Source organism: Acomys russatus, chromosome 12, assembly GCF_903995435.1.
Source record: "Acomys russatus chromosome 12, mAcoRus1.1, whole genome shotgun sequence".
In the NCBI taxonomy this organism is placed as follows: domain Eukaryota; kingdom Metazoa; phylum Chordata; class Mammalia; order Rodentia; family Muridae; genus Acomys; species Acomys russatus.
The window spans coordinates 52,209,550-52,234,070 of NC_067148.1; positions in this window are offsets into that span (position 1 = coordinate 52,209,550).

Sequence of the window (24,521 nt, forward strand, 5' to 3'; positions counted from 1 at the left end):
TTGGAGGGGAAACGATGACATTAAAAAAAAAAATAAAACCATTAGAAAAGAGGAAGGAGAGTGAGGGAAATTATAAAAGGGTTATTGAGGGTATTTAGCTATTTATGTACACAGTGAAGCCCACTGTTGTGCCTTGATTAAAATGTTCAGAAACAAAAAAGTAATGAGTAAACCATATTAATATTTATCCTACAAAGACTTCTATGTAAATGAAAATATGAAATTACATTTTAAGAAGGAATTACATCTAACTGCTTATGAAAAAAAAATAAGAGCAAGAATAAAAAAGACTTTGCTTGTTTGTAAGAAAACTTTAGGAATAGACAGACATGTCATTCTCAAATAGCTCAACCAAACCCTAACTTAAATTTATCTCTAAGTTCAATATATATATAGCTAAGTTGCTGAAATTTTACTTCATAGGAAAGCATTAATTGCCTAAATGATTAAGAAGATATTTAAAACATAATTAGAGAGGAGAAAGAGAATGCTGTGAGAAGGACCCTCATGAAGTGCAGGTGTTCTCACTGGAGACGTCTGTTCAGTCCCTGAAGGAAAGAAAATTCCAGCACAAGGCAAACTACTACAGGGCAGAAGGACAGAAGGACAGCTTCCAAATTCTGTTCATAAAATGAGAACATAGTGACACGAGAGCCCAAATAGGACAGAGACAGGGCGGGACTCTTTTATATAAAAACCCTTATTAGATCTGTGTTATAGATAAAAAAAACAAAACAAAAAAAAACCAAAAAAAAACCACAAAACTCAGAAGGAAAAAAAGAATAATGTCATAACCAAGTGACACTTTATCCAAAAGTGCAGGAACAATCCAACATTAAAAAAATTATACCATCAATAAATTGAAAGCATAACATTATATGATCACTTTTAAAGATGTTAAAAATGTGCACAGTGGGTCTGGAGACCCGGCTCAGTGGTTAAGAGCACTGACTGTTCTGCCACAGGAGCTGAGTTTAATTTCCAGCACCCACATAGTGGCTCACAAGTGCTGTAAGTCCAGGTCTAGGGATCCAATACCATCCTCCTACCTCTTTGGGCACCAGCTACACAGGCAGTACACAGATACACATGCAGGAAAGTCAATCACATTAACCATTCTTTACAGAGAATCAAAAATGTATTCATAACCAGCAGGTATGCACAACGGTAAAGACTTACTTCTAGATGAAGATGGTATTATGCTAATTATGCTAACTTGAGGTCATATCCCGGAAGTGGCCTCATAAATGGCCAAGACACAGATAACCATCACTTAACATTGCTGTGGGAAACTGTCAGTGTAGTCGGAAATGGCAGAAACATTTAATGAGTGAAACTGAGAAAAGAGAAGTAAAAATATTACTTCTAGGTGACATGTACGCATAGGAAACACGAGACAATCCAGGGGAAACCCGAAACACAGAGAATTCAGTAAGACAGTAACCATGAAAGGATATAGAAAAGTGTATACTGTGTAGCAGCGAGGCCCACAGCACAGCAGTAGAGGACACAGCACCCTTAGTAACACCTTTAACGGGTATTGGTTTACCTTAGAGTGACCGACTCTAACTGGCTTTTCTCTCTAGAGCGTTTATGGTTTGTCACTGTGATTCTGCTGGTCTCAGTTTACACTGTATGCATTTCTCCATGGTCTCAATTCTGTATTCTGGGAACTTCATACTGGGTCTGCTTTTTCCCCGATATCTATTATACTTCATTCATAGTTTCTGTCCCTTTATCTTATTTTGCGATAGCCGGTGGGTGGTTTCCTTAATCACAGCTTCCTAAACTGTGGATCAAGACCCCATATCATGAATATATCATGCCCAGAAAGAAAAATGACAAAAGTAAAAAAAGTTTCTGAAGCCAGGCCTGGTGGTGCACACCTATAATCCAAGCATTCAGGAGGCAGAGGCAGGAGGATTGCTGTGAGTTTGAGGCCAGCCTGGCCTACAAAGCAAGGCCAGGACACCAAGGCTACACAGATAAACCCTGTGACCAAAACTGATTTAAATTCAAATGTGTGATGATGCACCCGAGCCACTTGTGGCAGTGACTTTTTACACGACATCACATGACTTTACCAGGGCCTTGGTTCTAAACATACATGTACATTGTGTACCGTGCATGCTGTCATGTACAACAAACACTGTCCCCACACTTCAGCTCCCAGTCAAGACTATCATATGTTATGGGTTACACTGATTGTTTTATTGTACGTACAAAATTTTCTGGTCTTATAGAAATATAATGATTTCATTATGAAAAATAGACTTTTAATATTTTACTCCCATGATTCTTAAGTATATAAGGCCAACTTATTAATCTTTGGATTATATCATCTTAGAAAGTTTGAGTTTAAACATCGCTTTAGAACACAAGATCCCATCTCCAAAAGAACAACAACAACAACAACAACAAGACAAACTGGTCTGAAAGGAGCAACCAAACCCTGTAGGAAACCCCAGCCAGGTCTGGTAACACACCCCTGCCATCTGACCTCTCCACAGCCAAGGGCAAGATGATCAGGACTTCAAGGCCAGTGTGGCCACATGAAAACTTGTCTCAAAAGTTAATTAATTAGGGGCTAGAGAGATGGTTCAGTGATTATGAGCATATGCACACATGCAAAAACACCAATGTATATAAAATAAAAAATAAATTATTTTTAAAAAAATAATTAATTAAAATACATAAAATTGCTCTCTGAGTTGTCAGCTGGAATTCCCTTAAATGTTCAATGAGTGTGACTTCACATTAGACAGAATTTCCAGCACTCTCTGAAATGGCATAAACACCATTCTTCCACTTGTACCTCATAGTTATGTTCTCAACAATGAGGATTAGGAAATCAAAATACTGGTCAACACTAAAAGACTAATTACAGCCCATCTGCGTCTTGAAATATCAGCTTTTCAGAAAATATTTCATTCTTTACATCAAAATAAAGCAAGCATATCCATATCATTAATATGAAGTTATATGTATACCAAAAATCATTTAAAAATAAATTTTATTGTGATTTATTATTAGTCAGTGTTTGAATATATATACATATATACATACATATATATTCACACATGTGTACATATATACATATGTACACACATGTATATACATATACACATATATACATATATATGTTGATTGATATGAGACTGATAGGAATATAAATATTCTTGGGTAAAAGAGGATGTGCATAAGAAGAAATAATGAAAACTAACAAACAAAACCAAGCTGAGTAAGCCAAAAAGAGCAAGTGGGTAAGCAGCACTCCTCTGTGGCCTCCACTTCAGTTCCTGCCTTCAGGTTCCTGCTCCAGTTCCTGCCCTGACTTCCTCGCTGGTGTACTGCTATGCTGAAGTATAAGATGAAATAAGCCCTTTTTTCCCCAAGTTACTTTTGGTCAGCATTTTAACACAGCAACAGGAACCAAACTAGGACAGTGTACAAGAGGTTCTCTTTCCAATGGTGAACTTACTTAGACAGTTAACCTTTGAAATTGTGTAATTTTTTAACCCTTAAAAACAATTGTATGGACATGTAAGTTATGGACGATCAAACATAGGATTTAAAGTTCTACAATCACATGAGTTTTGGTGAATGTATGTACCCATGAAACTACTAGTTGTATCAATAAGGAATTTTCATGCCTGCCCCAGCTCCCAAATATAAGATATCATATCATCACTAACTACTGAACCAACAGCATGCATTATTTTTAAACACTTATTTGTAATATTTATTTGTATGACTATGTATGTGTGTGTATGTGTGTGTATATATATACACATACATGCATACAAATTTTGTTATTTTCAAGGAAGGGTTTCTCTGTGTAGCCCCAGGTGTCCTGGAACTCACTCTGTACACCTCAAATTCACAGAGATCCACCTGCCTCTGGCTCTTGAGGACTGGGATTAAAAGTGTGGGCCATGATTCCTGACAGGAGGATGGTATTTCTTAAAAAACAGGAATAAGGGGATAATGGGAATAAGAAAGATAAAATATCACATGCTTTCCTCTTAAATATTGAATCTAGTTTTAAATATAGACACGCGTGTATATACACACAGAGGTGCGTGTGACACGAATCCAGATGGAAGACTCTTTGAAAGGAAAACAGGGCCAGCTAAAAGGGAGCCATAAGGGAAGATGACAGGGGGCTGAAAATGAGCAAAGACTACAATGAAACATATAATGAAAATATCATAGTAAAACTCATTATTTCATAAGCTGAATAAAAATTATTTAAAAAGGAGTAAATTTCCTAAAATATTTTTGATGGGCATATTTTGAAGAACTCACATTTCCAATATCAAGATGATCTAGGCACCAGAGGATCATCAGATACTTGTCGTAGGGCCTGCTTTCAACCTTAATCCTGGCTGGAGAGTCAAGTGTATATAGCTAGAAATAAATTAAGTAGCAGATAACCACGTGAGACTGACGATACTGACGTACTAATTTGGATGCTTGAGTGATGGAGAAGCCACTGGGAGCCCCCTCGGGGAGGTAGGATTTGAGCAAGACCTTCAGGTACATAGTGACTGTGGCTTAGGAGCGAGGTAGGAAAGAGGGCCTCATATTTGCCTGTAGGGTTAGCCCTTTGCATCTGTGCAGGGTGCAGCTTATATGGGGCTGGCATGAGGAGATTTGAAGAGTTAGTTCAGGCTCAAGCCCAGACCTTTCGGTAAATGCCTTTCATGTGGTGCTTTTGTAGCAATAGTCTCCGTAGCAGGTGGCATGCTTGCAAAGAGTTACATAATATCATTTCTGAGACAGGGAATACAGTAGGAAAAGTTGTATTAGTATTTGTGCTGTGTCTCATTCCTCATATAGCTTTGTTCATATTATATTTAAGACATTGTGACATATGGATATGCCGTAAGGTACCTGTTTGATCAGGCTTCTTTTTTTTTTTTTTTCCTGAAGAGTAAATAGGCGAAGGTATTTGGGAATAATGTTGTCACTGTCACTATCACCCACAGCAGTTCCACAGACAGAATACTCCTTGCTGGATGGGGACTGTGCTAAGTACTTTGTGTGACTGTGTCATTCCAGTTAACACACACAATGTGCTATGTGAAGCAAATAGTACGTGTGACCTATTTTATAGAACATGTGACTCAGACACTGGTGTCACTAAGATAGTAAATGACAGAGCTCATTTTAAACCCTGACTTGCCAGGTCTAAAGCCTTTGAAATGCATGTTGGTCTTTGTACACATGGTATTAGCTTTTTGCCTTGCCATTTATAAAGTAAAAAGGAATTATTTTTGTTTCAATGGCTGTTACTAAAAGATCATGTGCCAAGAATCAGGCAGACTTTTATAAAGATTTTTTTTTCTGGGTAAAATTTAATTCAGGAAGTGAAACATCTCTGAAACACGAATTATAAAACATGGATGATATATTAAAGAACACATGCAAATACAATGGTACATATGTGTGTGGATTACAGGAACTAATATTGCTAAAATGTGTATGCCACCCAAGGGGTCTACACATGCGATATAATTCTTACCAAAACACCAATGACATTCTTCCTGAACATTAAAAAAAAAGTTTATGAAACCAAAAAGGGTCCTTTGTAGGCAAACAATTCTGAGGAAAACAGAACAAACCGGGAGGCATTCTAGTTCCTGACTTCAACCCCACTACAAAGCTGAATTAACCAAACAGCATGGCGCGACATTAGAATAGACACATGGCCCATGGGACACGATGCAGAACCTAATAGGAGGTCCATATATCTGCAGCCTAATGATCTTCAACAAAGGCAGCGAGAATACATATTGGAGAAAGATTCTGCAATAAAGGAGAGTGAAGGAGCTAGATATTTCCATGAGAAAGAAAGACCCTAGACTAAGGTCTGGCGACACACACCTGTTTAAAAAGTTGGGGTTGGGGTGTCATTCACCTAGTAGAGAGATTTGGTAGCACCTATGAGGCCCTGCACCATGTAAGCTGGACATGGTGACCACCGTGCACTTGCAGTGCTGGGGAGGTGGCAACAGGAGGATCAGGAGTTCAAAGACATCCCCAGTGACAAAGTCAGTTTGAGTCCAGCTTGGTCCTAGTAGGAAGCTTCTAGAAACCTTACCAGGTGGGAGCCAGACTGACTCATTAACAGTCCTAGCACTGTCACATTGTCGTGGTTCATACCACTTTCATCATTGCAAGGCCATGTTGCCAACACAGTATGGAAAAGAGGTTCTCACTAGAGGCTAGGTCCTGCTACTTGGCTGTGAGGTAGAAGCCGGTCGTTTAACTTGCTCTAAGTGTGTTCCCTTGTTTGTAAGAATGGGTAAAGCAACAATCTGTAGCTTATAGCTGCTGCTGGGACCAAATAGGCAACATCTTTAAGATGTTTGCCTCAGCACTTATCTCACAATACATCCCAAATAAATATTTACTATCACTGCAGTCACTCAAGAAGACTTCTGGGCATAGTGGGAAGAGAGAACCAATTCCCACAAATTAGCCTTTTGACCTCTGTAAGTATTCCATGGTGGTGCACCCATCCCTGCCACACCCCTACACAAAATGAAATATACTAAGAACATCTGGGATTTAATAAAGGGACTGAAGGTGTTGAAGCAATGACCACCCCGCCACCTTCTTAGACATAGTTTGTTTCTTCCAAACCATTCACGTGGTGCTAGGATGATGATGATGACCTGTTTGTTTTTAATATTTCCTCAAGTTCTGAGGTTGTTTTAGGTCCTTGCTGTCGAGGAATTTTAATCTAGCAACATGGCAATCTGGCAAGGGATCACATCCGAAGACCTTCTAGGCCTGTGTGATCCAGCTGGAATGAGACACCTTTAATCCCTCTGGCTGGAATACAGCGTTGCCCTTAGCACACACCTTGAATCTCAAACAATGAAGGAAAAATTAGTTCATAGAAGGAAGCACTCATGTTTGAAAGTGATGTCTAATTAAGGGGAAGACAACATGATAATTGGTGAATGAGAGAAAGTTCTGACAGAATGAGTCAGAGATAGGATATACCCAACTCTCATGAGAGCAGACAGGAAAACGAAGATACTACAGTAGAGAAGACAGTACAGTAAAGAGTAGAATTGAGCACAGTTGAGTTCTGTAGAGAAGACAATTCAGTAAAGAGTAGAATTGAGCACAGTTGAGTTCTGTAAAGAAGACAGTTCAGTAAAGAGTAGAATTGAGCACAGTTGAGTTCTGTAGAGAAGACAGTTCAGTAAAGAGTAGAATTGAGCACAGTTGAGTTCTGTAGAGAAGACAGTACAGTAAAGAGTAGAATTGAGCACAGTTGAGTTCTGTAGAGAAGACAGTACAGTAAAGAGTAGAATTGAGCACAGTTGAGTTCTGTAGAGAAGACAGTACTACAGTAAAATTGAATTCAGTACAGTACAGTGCAGGCAGTTTGGTGCAGTTCAGTTGAGTACAGTTGAGTTCATGCAGTTAGGCTCAGTTCATCAGAAGCAGAAGAAGAATTTAGGAGAAGCCCAGAGAAGCCAGTTTGAATCAGTCAGTTTGAAGAGGTGTTTTGAGTCAGCCAGCGAGAGAGTTCAGAAAGAACTAGAAAGGGTGAGCTTATTCATCAGTAAGTCTCAAGGAAACACTTAAGTCAGGAGAATAAAAGTTACAATTACACCGTGTTCTGACTAGTTTTATGTCAACTTGACACAAACTAGAGTCCTTTTGGAAGAGCAAACTTCAACTGAAAAAAAAAATGCCCCCACCAGGTTGGCCTGTGCTACATTTTTTGATTGATGATTGGTGCGAGGGAGCCCCTATACTGTTGGTGGTGCCACCCTTGGGTTAGTGGTCCTGGGTGCTGTGAGAAAACAGGCTGAGCAGGCCATCAAGAGCAAGCCAGTAAGCAGCACTCCTCCAAGGCCTCTGCCTAAGCTCCTATCTTAGTTAAGGCTTGGGGAGGAAAGGTTTTAATTTCACTCATAGTTCCATTTAACAGTTCATCATCAAAAGCAGTAAGGGCGGGAACCCACACAGGGCAGGAACCTGGAGGCAGGAACTGATGCAGAGGCCATGGAGGGAGTGCTGCTTACTGGCTTGCTCCCTATGCCTTGCTCAGCCTGGTTTATTATAGACTTCAGGCCCACCAGCGCAGGGATGGCCCCACCCACCATGGGCTGGGCTGTTCCTCTTTGATCACTCCTTAAGAAAGTGCCCTACAGCTGCATCTTAGGGAGGCATTCTCTCAATTGAGGTCCCTTTGTCTCTGATGAGACCTAGCTTGTGTAAGTTGACATCACACTAGCCAGCATAATTCTTTCCTATATACAGGTTGCTGCCCTGACTCCTCTCAGTAATGGATGTAATCTGTGAGGTGAAATAAGTTGCTTTTGGTCATGGTGTTTTATCACAGCAACTGAAACCCTAAGACAGTCCTCTTAGTGGTTCGGGTCAAGCTCAAATAAAATGTGGCCGTATCATTTTTCCCACCCAAATTAATTACCTGAGTGAGGAGATGTTGATTCAAATCTCATATTCCCTCTTCAGATTTCAGAAAAACAATTTGAGTCTTAACTTTTTTTTTAAATCAAAATAACACCCGCATATAGCAAGAAAACAAGAACAAAGAGTAGCTCATGACGAAGAGCAAGTTTCCCAGTTCCCATGCCACGGAAGCAGCCTGCTAAGCGTTTTTATTTTCTGGCAATTATTTGCATTCGGTACATATGCTCAAGCACTCTTTTCTTGTACACTCAGTTAAGCCAGTGAGTTTTACTTCCTGCCTCAAAGGAAGAGGCTGAAGTCATGGTTTTCTGTACATCAGTTTCCATGTCTTGTAAAATTTGGAAGTTGCGTACATTTGACTGTTTAACACCCCCTTTTCAGTCATCTTTTCAGATGCTTGCTTATTCCATGAGCCTTATTTTCCTTCCACTACAGTGGTTCAGAATACCCAATAGCATCCTGTCTGTAGATGGTGCCCGTGGGGCAACGCTCCTCTGGGTCTCCACAGCCTGACCTCTGGGCTGTCAGAAAGCTGATGCTGCACGGCCATGGTGAACTCTGCTGCGTGAATTCTCTCTTCATGTTGTCCGTCCACGCATGACAGCACCATAGTTTGTTTTTTTGAACCACACCGAGAAGAAACATTTGCTTTCTTACAGTTGCCTTACAAACAATCTACGGTGAATAGAACAATAGAAACCGTCTATCCCCCCTTTGCGTTTACTGTCTGGAGCCCGGTCTGTTTTCACGGGATTTCACCTGATCTCTGTACATAAGAATTCTCCCCTGTTGCCACTTTGAGACTTTCTTCACAAGATCGGAAGTTCAGCATCATTCTCAGCTACCTGGTGACTCTGAGGCCAGCCTGAGGTGGGTGAAACTTTGGGAACTAAAATAAGAAAAAAGGAAATAAAATTTAAATAGGAATCGCAGCCTTTCTTCTATTCACCTTAAAATGAGAAAATCATGCTGTATAACTATTGCTGGCCTGGTCTGTTAGTTGCAGTTTTAAGTCGGCCATTCTAGTGAATGCCTCTGGTAAAATACAAAGCACCAGCTAGGCACACAATTGGAAAGCTCTCAGCAGACCAGATCTCAGATGAAATGGGAAACCTCGCAGGAGGCAGAGAGTAGAGGGTAATGAATTCCGAGGCGGCAGAGGAACTTCCTGGATGCGAAAAAATGAGCACCTCTGTCTCCTGACTTCCAAAAACTCTCATTTCCATTTGGATGTCGATACGATAATTACCTCTTTAGGGAAATGGTTGCACTTTCTGACTATAATTAGCTCCAAGAATATTTCCCCAATTTCAGTTTGCATCTGTCCTTTGCACCCGCTTTACTGTTGTTCAGACCTCTTCAACTGCAAGTCTATTTCCCTCCCAAGTCAGAAACTCTTTAAAGCACTTTTCTACCCAGCACTGCCTCTTTAATCTAAACAACTTGGGTCTACTTGTCTCCGTGTGGAAAGCTCCCCTCTCTTCTAAACAACCTTCGCTTGGGCTCAGAATTGAAGGCTTATCTCTTTATTCTGCCTTCAGAACTCAGTTTTCAAACTGTATATAAGCAAATCTTTTCTCCAAACACAAACAGGCCCCTGGCCATTAGAAATTCCTTGAATTGCTGCTGTCTCCTCCAGCCCAGCAAGATGCCCAAGGGCAAGATGGCCAGGGGCAAGAAGGTGGCCCTGGCCCCCGCCGTCATGAAGAAACAGGAAGCCAAAACTGTGGTCAATCCATTGTTTGAGAAGAGGCCCAAGAATTTTGGCATCGGGCAGGACATCCAGCCCAAAAGGGATCTCACTTGCATTGTTAAATGGCCCCGCTACATGAGGCTATAGCAACAAAGAGCTGTCTGTAAAAGCGGCTTCTAAGTATCTCCTGCCATTAACTAGCTCACCCAGGCCCTGGACTGGCAAACAGCTACCCAGTTGCTTAAGCTTGCCCACAAGTACAGGCCAGAGACAAAGCAGGAGAAGAAGCAAAGGCTACTGGCCCTTGCTGAGAAGAAAGCTGCTGGGAAAGGAGACGTTCCAACTAAGAGGCCACCTGTCCTTCGAGCAGGGGTCAATATAGAACAAGAAGACTCAGCTGGTGGCGATTGCCTATGACATAGCTTGAGCTGGTGGTCTTCCTACCTTCCCTGTGTTGAAGGAAGGGGGTCCCTCACCGCATCATCAAGGGAAAGGCCAGGCTGGGCAGCTGGTCCACAGGAAGACTTGCACCATAGCCGCCTTTGCACAGGTTAACTCAGAAGACAAGGGTGCTCTGGCTAAGCTGGTGGAAACTATTAGGACCAATTACAACGACAGATACTATGAGATCCGCCGCCACTGTGGAGATAACGTCCTGGGTCCTAAATCTGTGGCACGCATGCCAAGCTGGAAAAGGCAAAGGCTAATGAACTGGCCACTAAACTGGGTTAAATGTGCACTGTTAAGTCTTTTGTACATAAATATAATTACAAAATTAAAAAAAAAAAACGAAATTCCTTGAATTGTCCTTCTCCACAGATTCATGAGTCCTCCTGTAACGAAGGAGGACACTGTGTCAGAACGGCTCTGGGCCCATCCCTCAGGTTGGGTTCCAAAGACAGTATCGAGACTCATAACCTGCCACTAAGCTTGTTTAAAACCTTTTATCTGTACATTTCGCTGGTTTTGTATTATCAACTAACAAGACACAAACAAGTCATGAAAATTCTAGGCTTAATCTCCATTCACCCATCATCTATCCATGCACCCACACAGTACCAATTATGTGTCAGGCACCTTGTTAGGCACCATGACGCAATAGTGAATTAAAAGCAAAAGCAGCACCAGCTTCTGTGGTGCTAGCAATGTAATACAGGGGAAATTTTCAACTATGATAATACTTGGAGGGAAAAGTGTGGGTCTAATTATACCCAATTGAACTGAAGATATTTAAGAAAACTTGCTTGAGAACAGAGATGCAATCTACAAATATATTTATTTGTGTGTATGTAGGTAGGTAATATTTAAGAGATGTTTTAGATTTCAACATTAGTTTTTTAAAATAATAACTTTATTGATACATATATAATTCACAAGTCATATAATTCCACAATTTTTGGCAAATATGTCAATGGTCTTTGATATGTTATATGATTAAGTTTTAAAATTATGATTTAAAAATATATTAAAAAATAAATATTTAACTTTTTATTTTGGATTTTCATTCCCCCCCCCACTTTATATCCCAATTATAGCCTTCTTCCTCCTCTCCTACCAGTCCCACCCTCCCTCCCTCTTTGCCCATCCCCCCTTCCCTACTCTTCAGAAAAGGGGAGCTCCCTGCTAGCCCCCCCCCAGCACATCAAGATGCATCAGGACTGAGCGCATCCTCTTCCTCTCTTCCCCTGTGACCTGGTGAGGCAGTGCCACCAGAGGGCAGTGATCAAAAAGCAGGCAACAGAGTCTATGCTGGAGACAGCCTGCATTCCCATTACTAGGACCCACATGAAGACCAAGCTGCCCATGAGCTACATCTGTGTAGGAGGCCTGGGTCAGTCTCTGTAACTACCCTGGGCCCTGGTTAGTTGGCTCTGTTGGTTTTCTTGTGGTGTTCCTGTCCCCTCCCTCCTATCCTTCCCTCTACTCTTCTACAAGTCTCCTTGCACTCTGCCCAGTGTTTGACTGTGACTCCCAGCATCTGTTTCAATCCATTGCTGGGTGGAACCTCTCAGAGGACAGCTATGCTAGGCTCCTGCCTACAAGCAGAGCAGAGTATCGTTAACGGTGTCAGGAGTTGGTTCTCTTCCATGGGGTGGGTCTCAGGTTGGGCCAGGCACTGGTTGGACATTCCCTCAATCTCTACTCTATTTTCATCCCTGCACATCTTGTGGGAAGGGTAAATTTTGGGTTGAAGTTTTTATGGATGGGTTGGTGTTTCCGCTCCCTTCACTAGGAGTCCTACCTAGTTAGAGGGTGTCCTCTTCAGTCACTATGACTCCTGCTACTAGGAGTCTCAGCTACAGTCACCCCTATATTCTCCCAGGAGCCTTCCCTGTCATAGGCCTCCATCTTGTCATAGAGATGCCTCCACCCATGGTTTCTTTTACCTCTGTAAGCCGTCTGTCCTCCTGTCCCCACTCTCCCCAGGTCTGATCTCCACCCTCATTTCTCTCTGTGCTCCCTCTCCTACCCTGTTCCCTCTCTTCAACCCCTTCCACTGTCTATTCTGTCCCTTCTGAGTGAGAGTTAAGCATCCTCCCTTGGGTCCTCCTTGTTACTTCTCTTCTTTGGGTATGTGGATTGAGTATGTTTATCCTGTACTACATGGCATGGCTAAAATACATTTATAACTGAATACATACCATGTGTGTCTTTCTGGGTCTGAGTTACCTCACAGGATGATCCGTTCTAGTTCCATCCATTTGCCTGCAAATTTCAAGATGTCTTTGTTTTTAATAGCTGGGTAGAGGACAGCATCTTATGTAGTTCCAAGTGTTTTCAAATCTGGTATGCAGCCAAAATGACTTTAATCCACTTTGCTGCTACCTTCTAAGTTCTGGGATTACTGTAGGTGTGTGCCACCACGCCTGGATTAACTATTCTTAAGGACATGATTTATCACCATTGTTCCTACTCAGGATGTTACAGAGTCATCACTGCTGTTTCCAAAACTGTATCCACCACTCCAAACCCAGTCTTCTACCTATTAGGCAATAACTCCACATTGCTTTCACTTGCAACCCACAGTAACCTGGGCTGTGCTTTCTGACTGTGGATTTGCCTCGCGTGGTATCTCATGTAAGTGGTCATACAATAGGGATGCTTTTATGCATGGATTGTTTCATTTAACTAGTGTTTACAGGGCTCACTATATGCTGCAGCGTATGTTAGAAGGTCGCTCCTCTTTTCAGATGAGTAATACTTATGTGCTGTGCGCTTTGTGGAATCTATGGATGAACGCTTGGCTTCTTCCACTTTTTGGCCACTGTGGATAATGCTGCAATGGACACTTGTAAGATACATTCCTGCCCTCAAGTCTTATGGCTATTCTATTTCTGGATTTTGAGAAACTAGTAAGTTAGACTAGCCCCATTATACCGTTTCATCAGCAATATATAAGGGTTACAATGTCTGCGTGTTAACCAATCCCGTTTTTATTTAGAAAAAAATCTATTCTAGTAGATATGAGTATTTCTACCCTTTGAAGAAAATAATAGACCATGTAATGCCTGAAACATCTGATGTTTTGATGTCCACGCCTACAGTTTCTTTGACCTGTGTGACACTAGGGCTTGCAGCCAAGGTCTCACACACCAAGCAAGTGCTTTACCAGCGACCTACACTCCCAGTTCAACAAAATTTTTTCTCCAACAATTTAAAAACTTTTAAAATGTGTATTCATTGTACACTCCCAGTTCAACATTTTTTCTCTGACAATTTAAAAACTTTTTATATGTACTAATTGTTTGGGAACACACATACAACAGCCCACAAACAAGTGGAGGTCAGAGGGCAACTTGCAGGAATAGGCTCCCCAGCATGTGAGTGCTAGGGTTGAACTCAGGACATCAGGCTTGGAAGCCAGTGCCTTTACTGGCGAAGCCATCTTGTCACGCCTCCTAACAACTTTTGGCTCTAAGGGGTACACTGCTCCTTCACTGGTTTCTTTACCTTATGATTTTGATAATCCTTCCACTTACTTATTGGGTACAGAGTGTTTTCTTGGCAAGAATATATGTTCAGCTCCTTTGCCATTTTTTAATTGGCTTGCCATTTTCTTTGTTGAGCTGTTAATGTTCTAGCAGAGTTAGTTTTAGCGCCAAGATAACTGGCAAACATTCTAAAAGCAGATTTTGACCCTGGTGACATAGAAGCTGCCCAGATAACCCTGGGAAGTTCTGTGAGTTTTCTAGGACCATGAAGAATTGTAGGTGTTTACTAATTTCTTTAAGACCTTTAAACTTTCTCCTGTAGCTCATGCCGACTTCAGAGTTTCTACTTAGTCCAAGCTGGCCTTGAACTCATGAACTCGTGGCTCAGCTTCTTAGGTGTTTGCACGGCCATTGTGCAATGCCACGCTGACTTCTTTTAGGGGTTTTGAAGGAACTGAAGTGACCAATTCTGCAACATGAAAGAGCCTAACTTTAATTCAAAGCAATATTCAAATGCAAGTTTTATTATGTCTCATCACAAATTTACTATAGCTCTGCACAATCTTTTTCATAGGCTTTAAATTTAAAAATTTGTGGATTTATGTTTATTTCTTTCACAAATATTTATATCTATTTCCTCTGTGTGTTTGTGTGTGTGTATGTGTGTGTGTGTGTTTAGAGTCATTCAGTGTGATATTCTACATTCATACAACTCTGACTGTAGACAACTTTGATTCCCGTCAAATAGATCATAATTGATTAATGTCAAAGACATTCAAGGTTATTAATTATAAACATTAGTTGATCTTTACAAAGCACTCGTCAGGTAGTCATTTTGTATATTATATTGTGGTCCTGAGACATATTTTTATTATTATATTTGTTCTTATGTCAAACTCCGTGAAGTGCTATGAGTTAAATAGGGTGATCCCTTGCTTTTCTGCATGTTGGCATCTGTTTCTTTGAGTATTGCATCAGTACTCTCTTGGCAGATTTTTCTTTAAGCAACATACCAACTACTCCAAAACTTGATAAATTATACCCTGTTTTAATAGAGAAACCATAAATAAAAGCCTGACCTGTGGCAGCTGATTTCAAAATAAAGAAGATATTACTCATTTTTTAAGTTTTAAAAGTAAATGCCACCGGGCAATGATGGCACACACATTTATTCCCAGCCCTTGGGAGCCAGAGGCAGGCATATCGCTATGAGCCTGTGGCTAGCTTGGCCTACACAGTGAGCTCCAGGACAGCCAGTGCTACACAGAGAAACCCTGTTTAAACACACACACACACACACACACACACACACACACACACACACACACACACGCCTTGAAAACTTTAAACCTCTTTAAAATACTCTGAATTTCAAATGTATTTGAACATATGTTTGGACATATAACAGTGAAACAAATTGGTAGATACTTAGGCCAAGGATGCGCTAGGAACCATGAGAACAGGGTGCTAATTGAAACCTTGATGTCAACTTCATTAATTTATGGGCAGCTCCCCTAACTTAAAAAATTTATTTATATAGCTTGAGGTTCATACAAGGACACTTTCATAAAGTAAAAAACTGCAGTATGAATGCAAGCCCCAAAATATTTCTTAAAATCCAATATTTTTTAAAGTGAAAATGTAAAACTTTTTAAATTTTCAGTTCTCTTTTTATCTGAAATGGTAGATTACATTATAAATTCAGAATACTAACTTCTCTTCAAAGAGCTCAGGTGATGTAACAAGTGGCCCTCATCACAGAAGGAATTTTACCTGAGTGTCAGCAGCTGTTTTCTTACTAAGCTGGGCATGACTGTGTGGAGGATGTCACACCTAGTTAAGGTTACAGCTTCTGGGATCACTCAAGTTTAACTTCACACACATGAAAATGAGGATATTTTAGAGAGTGAGCTTTTCTCTAGATATCTGTGGCAGAATTCCAAGATGGTCCTCAAGGTTTGTACGTTGTCTTGACGTAGGGCTCCCTGGCTGCCTGCTACCCTCCCCCACATGTGGTCTGGATCTAAGAATGTAGTTGGGGTGTCACTGTGATGACTGAGTCTTATTATATGGCTAGAAAAATTACAGACCCAGTTAGGGGGCACACATCCTAGAAGGGCTCAGCCGGTGACGGTGAGTCCACACAGAAGAAGCCAGCAGCTGCCTCCCCTGTGATTTCGAACAGGCAGACAGACATGTTATGAAATGCTTCTGAAGATGGCTATTCTTTCAACAATGAGGTCCTTCGTCCCAGAACCCAAAAAGAGTTGGCAATATGACTTTGAATATCAGCCAGCATCACTCCAGGTCAATGCTTTAATTTCAGCCTGTTGACACCCTAATCAGAGGATCTAGCAATCTCACAGGGAGAGTCTAACCCAAAGAAACTTAGTTAATGAACCTACGTTCCTTAAAGCCGTTGCAGTTCTATGTGATTGGTTTTACGACAACAGAAAACCAGCAGAGCATCTATGAAGGTGTAGTGAATAGAACACAATTCAAATCAAGGGGTGTATGAAGAAATCCTGTTGTTTAATATACAATGCATAATTAACTAAAAAGGAAACAATTGCTATAAAAGCACACAAGTGACTCTGCAGGATGCTACTGTTTATTCCTGATTGAAAGGGGGTGGGCACACAATTTATACAAATGCTAAAATCCTCAGAACTATAAACCAAAGCAGAGGAATAATTTTATCTTAAAACAATATTTTTCAGCCGTGGTAACTTTAGATCAAGATCTAAAAGACCACACATCCTCAGATTTTTAACACGTTCATCATTTCTATTTGCCCGAGTGTGTACTGTACCTATATGTTTATGTTGGTGTGTACTTGTGGGTACACACACATATGTGTGCAGCACACATATGTTCATGTGGAGATCTCCCTCAATTGCTCTCTACCTTATTTGGGGGACGGAATCTCGCACTGACCTCAGAGCCTATCAGTTTGGCTAGGCAGCTGGCCAATGACGGATCTCCATTCCTCTCAAAATAAGCTTGCAGACACATGCTGCTGGGCCCAGCTCGTAGTGGGCGCTAGGAATCCAAGCTCAGGTGGCCCTCACACTCCCCCTGTAAGTATTCTTATAACAAAACAGACTAACACTAATGTAACTAAATTGTACAAGAGTCACGAGTGCATGCTAACCCCAAGGAACAATTTAGGAAGAACTTGATATATGTGAACTCATAATACGTACCGTACTTGATGTACTTTTGATTGTAACCAAGGGAAATAAAGCCCCAGAAATTACAAGGTGAAGAAATGTTTAATACCTGGGCCGCCGATGCATATTTTGTGCTTCCAGGTGATTTACTCTATGAAAGATACAACCACATTTTCTTTCCTATGCATATTACAGGAAAGAATACAAACTTGAATTCCATAAAAAAAAAAAAAAGCGGGGGTGGGGGGAGCATACAATGAACACCTTTCTGTTTTAAACATTTTCTTAATGTGCATAGAGGTTTGCAACTATAAACCCAGCATTTAGGAAGCTGACTCAGAAAGACTCCTATGAATCTGATTCCAGCCTGGACTACATAGTGAGTTTCAAGCCAGTCTGGATTACAGAGGGAGATCCTGTCTCAATTATCCTAGTTCATGACTCTCACATGGGATGGACAGAACTCTCAATTCAGCGCTGAGCTGGGAGAGGACAGTGCTTTACACACGGTTGGCAGCACTAGAACGCTGGCTTCTTTCATGTGGTGCTGACTTGAGATTGTTTCAGGCCTCACCGCAGCAGCTCTGAGTCTGTAATGTTTGGGTCTTTGCTTCCTCTTCAGAAAATAAAGATAATTAAACCAACCCTTACAGTTACAACACTCATTCAGCTAAAGTTCCTGATGCAGAGTGGACCTTCGGTAACGGCCTTGTCCTCCATAAGAAGAGGACTAACAACTGGAAACGGCCAGCTTTGTTCCTTCCTGTTGAGCCCAACCGATCACAAATGATCACTCTATCCTGCTGAGAGCATGAATAGCTTCCCTGAATAAGAGTCTTTGCCCTGGGATGTATTCAAGGCCTTAGCTCACGTGGTCTAACTTTTAATTCAGTGCTTCAATGGTTTGTGTTGGGCAATTCATCAAATTGGCAGTCCAGCCATGTCATTTGATAATTTACTGCCAAACCCAGTTTTGACCATTTGCAGAGGGCTAGAAACTCAGTTCTGGACACCCTGAATAAGACACGACATGAAACCAGCAAGCTAATTTGTCCTAATATAAAAACTGTCTTTTGTGCACCGTAAATAGAACTGTTCAAGAAAGAAAAAAAAAAAAAAAAAAAACATTCTTCAGAAAATGAGCAAAATCCCAATGAGTTTAAGATCAAGTTGGAATCTGAACAACAGCATTCTTTAGCTGGGCCTGGGGATTCTTTGGAGAAACGAATATTAAAGAGATGGCGCAATTCCCTACAAATACTTAGCCACACCCTTTGGTAGTTTGGTTGATGCTTTGGGATACAGGCAACTCCCGAGAAACATGAGCAGGTAGGAATCACTGCACTGCACAAACAAAATAGAACAGAGTCCTGTGGGTACTCACCAAGCTGCGGCCCACACACTCGCTTCTTCACCCTGCAGTTCCTTTAAGGCAGGAAAAATCCATCCCTCAACCTTGACCCTGTGCACCCCTGCACTTCAGATTTATTGCATTCTAGAAGACATCCTAGACTCACTTGAAAGGAAGGATAGAGACTCTGGGGCATACTAAAAAAAAAATAAGACGAAACTTTTTTAGTAAATGAATTCAATTAGTTTAGTCCTCAAAAGGCACAGAGGCAATTAAAAAAAAAAAAAAAAATATATATATATATATATATATATATATATATATATATATATATATATATATATATATATATATATATATATATATATCCCTTCCCCGCCTCTTTGATCTTTGACTCGAAGAAGTCAATGGGAACAGATTTCTGGGACATCTTCCTGAGAATGGTTGGTGTATGCACAAGTGTTGATATATCTTATGTCTGTCTTTTGTGGATGATAGTTAGCTACATACACCACCACTGTGCCCTGTTATTATTTTCTGCTGACAATATATCTTGAAGAGAATTTCTTTTTTTTTTTTATTAATTTATTCTTGTTACATCTCAATGTTTATCCCATCCCTTGTATCCTCCCATCCCCCCCCCCCATTTTCCCATTATTTCCCTCCCCTATGACTGTTCCTGAGGGGGATTACGTCCCCCTATATATTCTCATAGAGTATCAAGTCTTTGAAGAGAATTTCTTATCAGCTCACAAGGACACCCCCATTTCTTTCTAAAGTTGATTTTATTTGGGACTGTGCCTTTATCTGAGAGTTCATCGCTGTTGGATTTAGGTAGTTTTCCATCATAAGTACTTGCGAAGCGCTGCTGCCATAAATGTCCTGCTATAGGTGTCAACTTGCAAATACTTCAACTTTTAGGAGAGCAATTATTGGACCAAAGAAAGTCCATTTGCACATGTGATAGTTACCGTAAGGTTGTCCCCAGTAAGCATGGCCCCCGTTTATAGCCCCCTATAACATAGAAATGTGTCTGCTGCTCCTCATCTTGACATGCTTTTGGCAATCTGGTAGATGAAAAAACCATTGCAATCAGATTTTATTTGCAATTCTCATTTTAAACAAGATGGACCATTATCTTTCGTGCTACGGCTCACCTTTTCACTGTAAAGTGTAAATGTGCATGTGGGGACCAGAGGACCACTTGTGGGAGTCAGGTCTCTTCTTGCTCCACATGGGCTTCAGGGATCTAACACAGGTCATCAAGCTTGGCAACCAATGCCTTTCCCTGTTAAGCTAGCTCACGGTGAATAAGTTGATATTCTTTGCACGTTTTTTCCACCTGTTGTAAACTCTGTTTTTATTTTACAAACTCTATATATTATTAGGAAAACTCATGATTTGGATTGTGATATGTCCTGTAAATATTTCCCATGTTTGTTATTATATGCTTCTTTATAGAATCTGTTTTTAAAATACATTTTATTGAGGTGTAGCATACATATGAAACATAATTAAGTTGCTTGTTCACAAAGTGAATATCCGTGCAGCAACACCCATAGCAAGGCATAGTTTTACTCACAAGCAGTGCCAAAGTAGATCCTTCAAAAAGATGAGTCCTTTTCCACGTATTCGAGACTATCAACAATTAACATTTAAATTTTGGTTAATTCTTATTATTTAGTGGAATGGTTTTTGAATGTGATCTCAAAAGCTCTATTTTGTAGGACAGTAAGCTAACTTGATTTGGGGAGGTGGGATTTTGTATTTTACATCAATTTGCTCATTTTCTTCTTTGAGTGATAGCAAGAGAGCCCTGTGGAGTGTTAACTTCCAGATGGGGCTCAGAAGAGTGATTCACTCTGCTTTTGGAGCAAAGCCGGGATGGTTCACTGTAGCCTAATTCACTGCTGATTACTGATGTGCTTAAAATAATGTGGACACTTCTCTTGTTTGGGTCAACGACTCATTCAAATGTTCATTTCCTCTGAATATTCTAAATGGTTGTCCATCGAAACATGTCTTCGAACTCAGCACCCAGGATTTCTGGCAGCAGTATGCTAGGGGATAATTTCAAGGCCGAACACACAGCATCCAAAAGGCTTTTTCAAATGTCTTGGTTTTTAAAGCTGGGAAGAAAGTTTGACCCCAGACAGTAACTAATATTTGTTAAGAATAACAAATCTTCCTTGAATAAACATTTAACAGCCATAATGTGGGGAATGATTGTGATATTTTTTCGCTTTGTGCTTATAAATATTTTAGCTTATAAAATAATGAGTTTAGTATGACATTTATACATGTATATCATTGTACTTTGCTTATATACACTACTTCTCTTGGTGCTCTTCTCTTTAACCTCGTCTTCCTACATAGACCTCTTTCTATTTTCATGTCATGTAGATCAATTTAAGTTCTGCACATAAGAGAAAACACACAAGGTTTGTCCTTTTGAGTCTGACTTATTTAACACGTAGATATTCAGGTCCACCCACTTTCCTTCAAATGACATAATTTCATTCATTATAGTTGAATAAAACTCCACGAATACATACTTGGTTTTCTTTATTCGTTTGTTGAAGGATATCTAGGCTGGTTCCATCTCTTGGCTAACATGACACTGCAGTCACTGCAAGTGTCTCTGTGGGACATGACTTAGATTCCTTTGGACAACTATTCAGAAGTGGTGTAGCTGATCATACAGTAGTTTTAGTTGGTTTTCAGTTTTGTTTTGTTTTGTTTTAACATTTCTTCAGGAACCTCCATGATTTCACAGTGGCTGCACTAGATTGCACTCTCACAAGTAGTGTCTAGCATCTCCTGTCATTTGTTTTCTTATGGTTGCCATTCTGATTAAGGTGAGATGGGATCCCAGTTTTCTTCTTCTTCTTTTTTTGTTTTTGTTTTGTTGTTGTTGTTCATTTGTTTTTGTTTTTTGAGACAAGGTCTCTCTGTGTAACAGCCCTGGCTGTCCTAGACTCGCTTTGTAGACCAGGCTGGCCTTGAACTCACAGAGATCCACCTGTCTCTGCTTCTCGGTGCTGGGATTAGAGGTGTGCGCCACTGTGCACCGCTACTTCTTAGTTTTTATTTTTGACAGTCTCTCTACATAGCCATGCTAGACATTAACTTACTATGTAGATTAGGCTGACCTCGAACTCACAGAGAGATACCTGCCTCTGCTTACTAGATGCTAGAATTAAAGGTGTACACTACCATAGCCAGTAGTGTGTTATATTTTGATGGGAAAATTCATACCTACCCAGATTAGAAGTTCCTAAATTTATAGCAGAAAAATCTTACACAAGTTCCCAAACCAGAGAGTCGAAATAGACTGTCTTCACATCCAACTTGACTGGATTTAGGAACACCTAGGAAACTGATGAGACACACCTAGGTGTAATGGAAGTCTTGGGTTCTTTGTGAACTCAGTTATGTAAATATGTTTTTGTTTTAATCCCAAGTGTAGGATTTTAGTTCAGGCTTTAGTTTATCCACAGCTGATAATTGTCTCGTTCCTGGTGTGGTTTTTGCCAGCTAGAGGTAGTGGAATTCTGAGGGCTCTGAGGAGTATGAGAGGGAGTTTCCAAAGAGGAGAAACTAAGGGAAAACGTGAGCAGCCTGGGAACCTGGAGAAAATAAAAGGGAAAGGCTCACATGCAGCGGAAGACCCATGTGCAACGGAAGGCCCACGTGCAGCAGAAGGCGCACATTTTCACTTCCAGTCAACCATGACATGTAAAGAACTACCTACCATGTGTTCTTGCCTTTGCGGCATGCTACCTAAAGGCACGGATCCAAGAACCACGGGCTGAACACTCTGATACTGAGCCCCGATCCTTTCCTGGAATTTTGTTGTTGTTGTTGTTCAGATATTTGGTCATGGAAATGAAAAAATAACACACAGCCTAAACTCGACCAGTTCTGACTTTTACCTTAGGCTGATCCTATAAGAACATGTATTCCATCTGTAAGGGCAGGTGTGTGTCTTGGGCTAACATACAGAAGAAGCACACAGTGCATGGCATTAACTGACATCACATGTCCTTGTGTCCTTTTATAATGTTTTTACCAAAGTATAAGGCCAGAAAGTCAAGGGTGCAGAGAGTAATAAGCAAACTAGAAAGCGTCACGCCTATCACAATCTTGACTGAGAAAGGAAGAGCTTTCCTGCTGGGAGAGAATTTCACCTCTCTACGTATTACAACAAGCAGAATGTGAAATAAGAGGACTCAGAAACCTTCCTTCATCCCAAGGACCAGAAGAGCGCTATCCTTGAGGTCAGTATTCAAATCCATACCCTGTGTGAGCGCTCCAAATAGCTCAGAGCATCTTGCAAACTTCAGTTGGAATGGAGTGAATGTTGACTTTTCCAAGGCTAGTTCTGTATTCTGGGACACCAGCCACTTCATCTTACTTAATGGAAATTAATCAAGGGCTAGGTCTCACTGGATACAAAGGCAGCTTTCTTTGTCTTCTTTTTTTCATTCATGAAGAGTTGAAAATCCTTGGCCTTACTTTAAAAGCACCTGTCCTCCACTCCGTCATGAGAAGGCAATAAGGTGAAAGAAGTACTGAAGAGGCATCTATTTTGTTTTGTCTTAGTTCCAACTGTAGCAAAGTACATGCCATATTAGCTTTTTGTCACAGTCCCACTCACTGGCTTCTAGGTACCCAACATGACCAGCATTTTCCATTTTACGCTGAAATATGGATCACCGACCACCATTCTGGTTAGTGTCTACCTCCCAAGTAAACACAAGTCTGATAACACTCAGTGTCAGCCCGTTTCTCATAGCCAGTGGGAGGGCAGAGAAAGAAAAGAGGAACCACAGAGGCTGGAAAGGATGAGGAGATGAGCCCATCAGAGGCTGTACTGGTCACTTGCATGGATTTAGTTGCCTCAAGCCAACACAAACGAATGCTCAAATTACTTCTTAATATGTTGATCGTGTTGAGCCAGATTCCCATTTTCACAACTCGTACACCAGCTCACTGAAGTAGTTGAAGGGTTCAATTTATAATCCCAGGACAAAGTCAAAAGGTCAACAATGTATTTTATAAATGAGAAAAAAAATTCTATGTCTGGTACTTTTGTTTTTAGTTATTCTTAAAAACATACCCAGATGGGTCCTTTTTTTTTTTTTCACTGAAAAAAAATTTTGTAAAATATATTCTGATCATAGTCTCCCCCCCCCCAGCTCCTCCCAGATCTTCCCCACCTCCCAAAGTATTTTTATTTCCTGTAGTCTACTCTTTTGGGGCGTTTATTTCTTATTTTTATTCTAGAGCTTTCAGGTGTGCTGTTAAGTTGCTAATATGAGATCTCCAGTTTTTTTGTTTTTTGTTTTTTATGTAGGTACAAAGTACTATTAACTTGTCTCTTAGCACTGCCTTTATTGCATCTTATAGGTTTGGGTATGCTGTGTTTTCATTTTAATTCCTTTCTAGAAAGTTTTTAATGTCCTTGATTTCTGTCTTGTCCCATTTTCCTTTGAATAGAGAGTTGTTCAGTTTCCATGTGTTTGTAAGCTTTCTGTTGTGTCTGTTGTTGATACCAGCTTTAATCCATGGTGATGAGAAAGGTTAGGATGCAGTGTGTTATTTCTGTTTTCTTCTATCTGTTGAGACTTGCTTTGAGTACAAGTACATGGCCAATTTTGGAGAGAATTACATGAATTACTGAGAAGAAAGTAATTTTGTGTTTGATAAAATGTTCTGTAAACATCTGCTATGTCCATTTGGTTATAACATTATCTAATTCCAGTATTTCTCTGTTTAGTTTTTGTCTGGATTACCTGGATATTGGTGAGAGTGGAGTACTGAAGTCATCCATTATCACTATGTTAGGGTCAGTAGATGATTTTTTTCACTGGAGTAATGTTTCTTTTATGAACTTGGGTGCC